Source organism: Bos javanicus, chromosome 11, assembly GCF_032452875.1.
Source record: "Bos javanicus breed banteng chromosome 11, ARS-OSU_banteng_1.0, whole genome shotgun sequence".
NCBI classification, from domain to species: Eukaryota; Metazoa; Chordata; class Mammalia; order Artiodactyla; family Bovidae; genus Bos; species Bos javanicus.
The window spans coordinates 84,533,851-84,540,604 of NC_083878.1; the positions used below are offsets into that span (position 1 = coordinate 84,533,851).

General features: G+C 39.1%; 1 non-coding gene across 1 annotated transcript; it reads right to left on the minus strand.

Annotated features, from left to right (window-relative positions):
- Window positions 1-550: 550 nt before the first annotated feature.
- TRNAC-ACA (transfer RNA cysteine (anticodon ACA)) lies at window positions 551-622 on the minus strand. The gene has a single exon. It is a non-coding gene; the product is annotated as a tRNA-Cys (tRNA).
- Between the last annotated feature and the right edge of the window lie 6,132 nt (window positions 623-6,754).

Consider the following 6,754-nt stretch of genomic DNA (forward strand, 5'->3'; position numbering starts at 1 on the left):
AAATCCAATGTGTCAAAATGACCAAAATAAATTGAACTAATCTAGCATAAACACACCTGTGGTTGGTATGTAATTGATTTCCAATGATGTATTTTTATAACAACAAAATATATGTGCTTCTTGTAATAAGATTATATTCTATTCTGCCAGACTATTACATTAAATCTCACACCGGATAGAGCATCACTTAAAATGATTGCACAGCACCGGCCTGAAGATTTTCAAGTTTATGGGTGGCCCTGCATACCTGCACCTAAAAAACATAAAAAAAAAGTTTCTTTAAGTTTCAGTGGGCACCTTCATGAATAGGAATTACTATTCATGAATAATACAAATCTACAAATTCTTTGTCACTTAGCTATCATAACGGTGTGTTTTTTCCTTTGAAAAATCTCTTTTATGTCTTTAGAAGTGAAAGTGAAAGTGAAATTGCTCAGTCGTATCTGACTCTTTGCAACCCCATGGACTGTAGCCTACCAGGCTCTTCCATCCATGGGATTTTCCAGGCAAGAATCCTGGAGTGGGTTGCCATTTCCTTCTCCAGGAGATCTTCCCAACCCAGGGATTGAACCCAGGTCTTCTGCATTGTAGGCAGACGCTTTACCACCTGAGCCACCAGGGAAGTCCTTTATGTCTTTAAGGTAACTTTAAATCTTAGATTGTTTTCAGATTCATAAGAATGGCAATGTCTTCTAATGACCCACGTGGTACGTCCAGTCTTACTTTATTTTATTTTTTTTTTTGGCGGGGGGGGTGGGTCCAGGTGACATGTCTTGTAGGATCTTAGTTCCCCAACCAGGAATCAGACCTGGCCCTAGACAGTGAACGTGTCTGAGTTCTAGGCATCGGACCTCCAGGAAATTCCCACTTCTACTGTATTCTTGACAAGTAGGTGCTCACCTAGATCCTACTGAATACTTCACTGCTTTCTGAGGGAGCCTAGTCCAAATATGTCCAGCGGAGATGATTAAAAGTTTCTATGTTCTACCCATGTCCAACAGAGGTTCTGGACATTAGCGGGATGCTTGCAGCACAGACACACATTTCTCTCCCACGTAACAAGCTATCAGAAGAAAGATAGAATGATGTAATTAATACAGATTCTACACGCAGGAATGGGGGAGGTAGAAGACTAGCTTCCTTCCTCAGTAGTCTAGACTGTAGTTGGCACAGCTAAAATAGGAGCATGTGATATTACTCAGATCCCTTAATGCTTTTCTCCAAGATATTTTTAACTAACATGAATTGTATATGAATGGTGAGATTGTTCTAATATAGAATCATAGTGATGTTTTCACCATTGTATAAATTCATTAAAACTCTAACTGAACTGTAATTTAACTTGGGTGAATTTCATGGTATATAAATCAACCTCAAAACAATATTTTAAATAATAATATATGTACTAAAAGATACACAAAAAAAGTTTAGACATATATTTGCTGATAGAGTCATGGAATTCTGGCCAGAAAAGTAAAGGAAAAAACAAGGAAAAATGCCCAAGGAAAAGTAGAAGCAGAAGTAGGAGAATAGAATAGATTCTCCATAGAATATGAAGGACAGAGGTTTATCGAGGATATTGGAAGAAACATCCTGCTTTCAGCCTGGAACATAAGGAGAAACCCTTGGACCCAGCATCGATAGAAGTAAAACAAGCAGCACAAAGGTAATTAATTATCTCCTATTTTTATGTGGCAACATTGAGTAGCAGAATTAGTCTAAGTCTATTAAGATGGAGACACTTGAATTCCATGGGGAATGGAAGGGGCACTTTTCATTTATATTAAATCTGGAGTATTTGAAACCATCTGTAGGGAATATGGAGAAGGCAATGGCACCCCACTCCAGTACTCTTGCCTGGAAAATCCCATAGATGGAGGAGCCTGGTAGGCTGCAGTCCATGGGGTCGCTAAGAGTCGGACACGACTGAGTGACTTTACTTTCACTTTTCACTTTCATGCATTAGAGAAGGAAATGGCAACCCACCCCACTGTTCTTTCCTGGAGAATCCCAGGGACGGGGGAGCCTGGTGGGCTGCCGTCTATGGGGTTGCACAGAGTCAGACACGACTGAAGTGACTTAGCAGCAGCAGCAGCCAAGAAGGAAGAAGAGAATATCAAGATGTCAGTCTGGAAGGCATTGTGAGATTTCCCTTTTCCTTTTTGAGAGCAAGTGCATTTAGATGGAGATGGAGGTGTCTGCATCATGGTGGGAAATTGAGGAAGAATGACTTAATTACCTTTATGTCTGCTTGCTTCATGTGCAGTGAGATGACTGTTACTTCCTAGAACTGCCACAGTGGTTGTTGCTAGTCATTTAAGCTGTGTCAAGGCTCAAGCACCCGTGGACACTGTGGCTGGTCAGAGTCCTGCTGAGAGTCTGCTGGACCCTCCTAGAATATCCTCTTCTGGACTTGGCCTATTGCTTCCCCATGGACAAACCAGGATAAGGTCAGCAAAGAAACGAGTGTCTCAAATCCATCTCCATATAGCTCCAGGTTTTAGTTATATCATCAGAAAGCTCCCTATCATCTCTCATCACTTTTTCCAGTGATATCATTAAAGAACAAGGAGAAGGAGGACGGAGAGGAGGAAGACAAATAACACATGCTAATGAGAAAATACTTTAAAAAGATTTGCAAATGTCACCAGCATTTTCCCCACCAGAGTACACGGCTTCCGTCCAAATTATATCTGGAAACTTTAGTATAATTAAACGGTTGAAAGCTGGGATTCTAGAGTCAAAAGTCAGTATGTAAGTCACAATACTCAAGACATAAGGTCCTTATAAATTGTGACTCAATTTCCTAATCTGTATTGTGGAATTATAATCCTCACCTCTTAAAGTTCTTATGAGTAAGAGAGACAATATTGATAAAAACATAAAAGTGAAATAATTAAAAAAATTATTTGGGTGTTCTCTGTTATATAATAAATGCTATATTTCAGATATTTTCACTTACCTGATACCACAAAACAATATGAAAGCCAATGTTAATTCTACGTATTTGCTAGCTATGGCAAATGATCATCATGCTAATGGTAGTGGAAGGATTTGGTAATGTTGGGGAGGCTGTGGATCATGAGTTATAACTGATATAAGGATCCAGTCATATATACACAGCCTTGAGAGGGAGTGGTTGACAAGGATAAGAAAAAATAGAGCACTTACGGACCTCGAGAGCCCTGCCTGTCTGGAGCACATGGGTTGAGTGTAAAATAGGCCCAAATTCCATCCCAGCTCTGATTACCTCTGTTAATCCCAATCCTCCAAACTGGAAAATTTCTCTCTTCTTTATCATACAAATTAATCATTATTTAAGTGAATACACTTTACTTAAATATCCTTGTGTAGGCTATTTGTTTCATGCCATTTCCTCACTGGATTGAGAACACTGAATGATTAGGGAAAGAAAAGTTGTTCATCTTGTACTTCAAGGCACTACCTTGTCTTCCTAAGGATATTTCCCTTTCTAGGCTTTTTCTACTGAAAAGAAAACCATCCTCACATTCTTCACCCTACTCAAGACCCAAACAAAGCCATAATATTCATGATCATGCTATTTAATTGCATCACCAAGCACATGCCTTGAAGCATCTTGTAACTGTTGGGATTATTCAGAGTACCTCACTGACTGTCATTCTTCTGGCTCTTATTTTTCAAGATTTTTTTTTTTCATCTAGACCATTTTTTAAAGTCTTTATTGAATTTGTTACAATATTGTTTCTGTTTTATGTTTTGGTCTTATTGGCCCCACAACCTGTGGGATCCTAGCTTCCCAACCAGGGATTGAACCATTGAACCCCTGAATTGGGAAGCCAACTCTTAACTGCTAGACAGCCAGGGAAGTCCCTCTTCTAGCCCCTAATTGAAAACAAAATGCTGCTGATTTCTTTTTTTTTTTTTTTTGTCATTGCCTAATTCCTAATTTATGAGGGCAGACATCAATCTGCTTCTAAAACACTTGCATTACACCAAAGTACTCTGTCTCTATAATATCTTGCCTACTGACCTGTTAAGTGTTCAAGGAAAAATTTGAAAAAAAAAATATATATATATTGAATATGTGCTTGGAAGTGTCATACTTTAGTGAAACTTACAGCTTTCCCCTTCATCTTAAGTACAAAGAATGATTGGGTAGCACTTTTGCAAAATTTCAAATAAAATCTATGTAATACGTATGGTGGAATGAGGGCTAAATGTGCTTTCAAAATTATTGGAAACTATACATCACTACTTGAACAGGTAATCTATCACACAATCAAGCTTCTATTGGAAATTCTGACACCAATCTCTTTCCCTAGAAAACCTTGAAACTCTATTTTGAAAAGTAGAATCACAGAAATGATACTGCAAAAGGGGAAAAAAAAAGATAAAAATGCCTTTCATTAATGTCGTTTCTAATGTGAAAACTTATAATTACATTTCAACAATTATTTATTAGTGAAAATTTGTGACTACACTTTAATAATTATTTTCTCAGTAATATAATATCTATTTTACATTACTTACTTTAATATCCTCTACTAACAACTCACTTTAAATACCAAAAGAAAACTCAAAGAAAGCTCAAGGATATTGAGAGTGACAAAAATAGAAGAGATTTGAAAGAAGAGGAATTAAACCCTGAGTACTAAATTTATTAACTGTATAGTGTTAAAAAAAAAAAAAAGTGTTAGTTTCTCAGTCATGTCTGACTCCTTACGACCCCATGGACTGTAGCTCACCAGGCTCCACTGTCCATGGAATTCTCTGTGCAAGAATATTAGAATAGGTTGCCATTCCCTTCTCCAGGATATCTTTGTGACCCAGGGTTTTAACCTGGGTCTCCTACATTGCAGAAGACTCTACCATCTGAGCCACCAGGGAACTGGCTAAACCAGTTAATATCTGAACCTCAGTTTGCACATTTGAAAATGAACTTATTTTCAGAATTATACATAAAATAAAAGAAGTAATGAACTATGTGTGAGAATGAATGAATGTTAAATGTCAATATGAATATCAGCAGCCACTGGCAACCCACTCCAGTAATCTTGCCTGGAAACTCCCACGGATGGAGGAGCCTGGTAGGCTGCAATCCGTGGGGTCGCTAAGAGTTGGACTCGACCGAGCGACTTCCCTTTCACTTTCCACTTTCATGCATTGAAGAAGGAAATGGCAACCCACTCCAGTGTTCTTGCCTGGAGAATCCCAGGGACGGAGGAGTCTGATGGGCTGCCGTCTATGGGGTCGCACAGAGTCAGACACGACTGAAGGGACTTAGTAGTAGCAGCATATTAAAAGTAGTTAGCCCCAAGTTCTGAACATTATTTACATATGCAGAACATGAGAACTGCAGAAGGATTTGGAGGTCATCTCTTAACTATCTCTTAACCTACATGAGGGGCTGCTCAGGTGGTGCTAGTGTTAAAGAACTCGCCTGCCAATACAGAGACGTAGGAAATGCAGGTTCAGTCCCTGGGTTGGGAAGATCCCCTGGAGGAGGGCATGGCAACTCACTCCAGTATTCTTCCCTGGAGAAATCCATGGGCAGAGAAGCCTGGCAGGCCACAATCCATGGGGTCACAAAGAGTTGGACATACTGAAGCAACTTAGAGCACACACAACCTACATCAGATAACTGATATTCAGAGATAGGAAGTAATTAATCTGAGTACATCCAAAGAAATAGTAGTTTCTGCTTTCACAAAATGGTCTTTAAATTCCTAATTCAATATTCTTTCTCTCCATGAAATATCTACTTAGGGTTGCCACATTTAACAATTAAATATACAGGCTGTCTAGTTATATTTGATTTTCAGAATTATTTTTTTGTTTTCAATATGTAACAATGATTTTTTTTTTTTTGCAGTTTTACTGTAATGGGGTATTGTCAGTTCCTCAAACCTTTCACTGCATGTAACATCCACATTATAACTCTACTCCCTCTTTCCAAGAGCTCTCCTCACTATTTCTTTTGTGAACAAAAAGCCTAAGGGCTCACTGTAGCTAATAATAACAAATAATTACAAATGTACTGAGTGTACATTGTGTGCCACGTGCTGTTCTTAATGTCATGTGTGTGCAAATTCATTTAACATTCCCTAAAACCTTCTAAATTTGACAATATTATCTTATTCATTTTGTAAATGGGGCTACAGAAGCCCAGAGAGGCTAAGGTGGTTGCCCAATATAACACAGCTAATCAGTACCAAAGATGAAGTCACTTATCCCACCACAGCCCCAATGCCCAGGTTTAAACAGTGACATACAATTGTATAATGCCCTCTAGTTGGGACACAGTTCAGTTCAGTTCAGTAGTTCAGTCATGTCTGACTCTTTGTGACTCCATGAACCACAGCAAGCCAGGCCTCCCTGTCCATCACCAACCCCTGGAGTATTCTTCTCTAAATACAAAACATTCCTCTTACCCATTTCCTGTTGTACCTTATTGTACTTCAGCTTCCCTGGTGGTTCAGTGGTAAAAAATCGACCTGCCAGAGCAGGAGACATGGGTTTGATCCATGGGTTGGGGAGATCCCCTGGAGAAGGAAATGGCAACCTACTCCAGTATTCTTGCCTGGAGAATTTCATGGACAGAGGAGCCTTATGGGCTGCAGTCCATGGAGTTGCAAGAGAGTCAGACAAGACTGAACAACTAGTCAGCAGCAACAAACAACTCACTGTACTCATCCTAGAGGAGACTATCATTGTGTTACGGATAATTAACACACTTCTCTGAGATTTTACTCCCTGTTAATACCTAAGACTC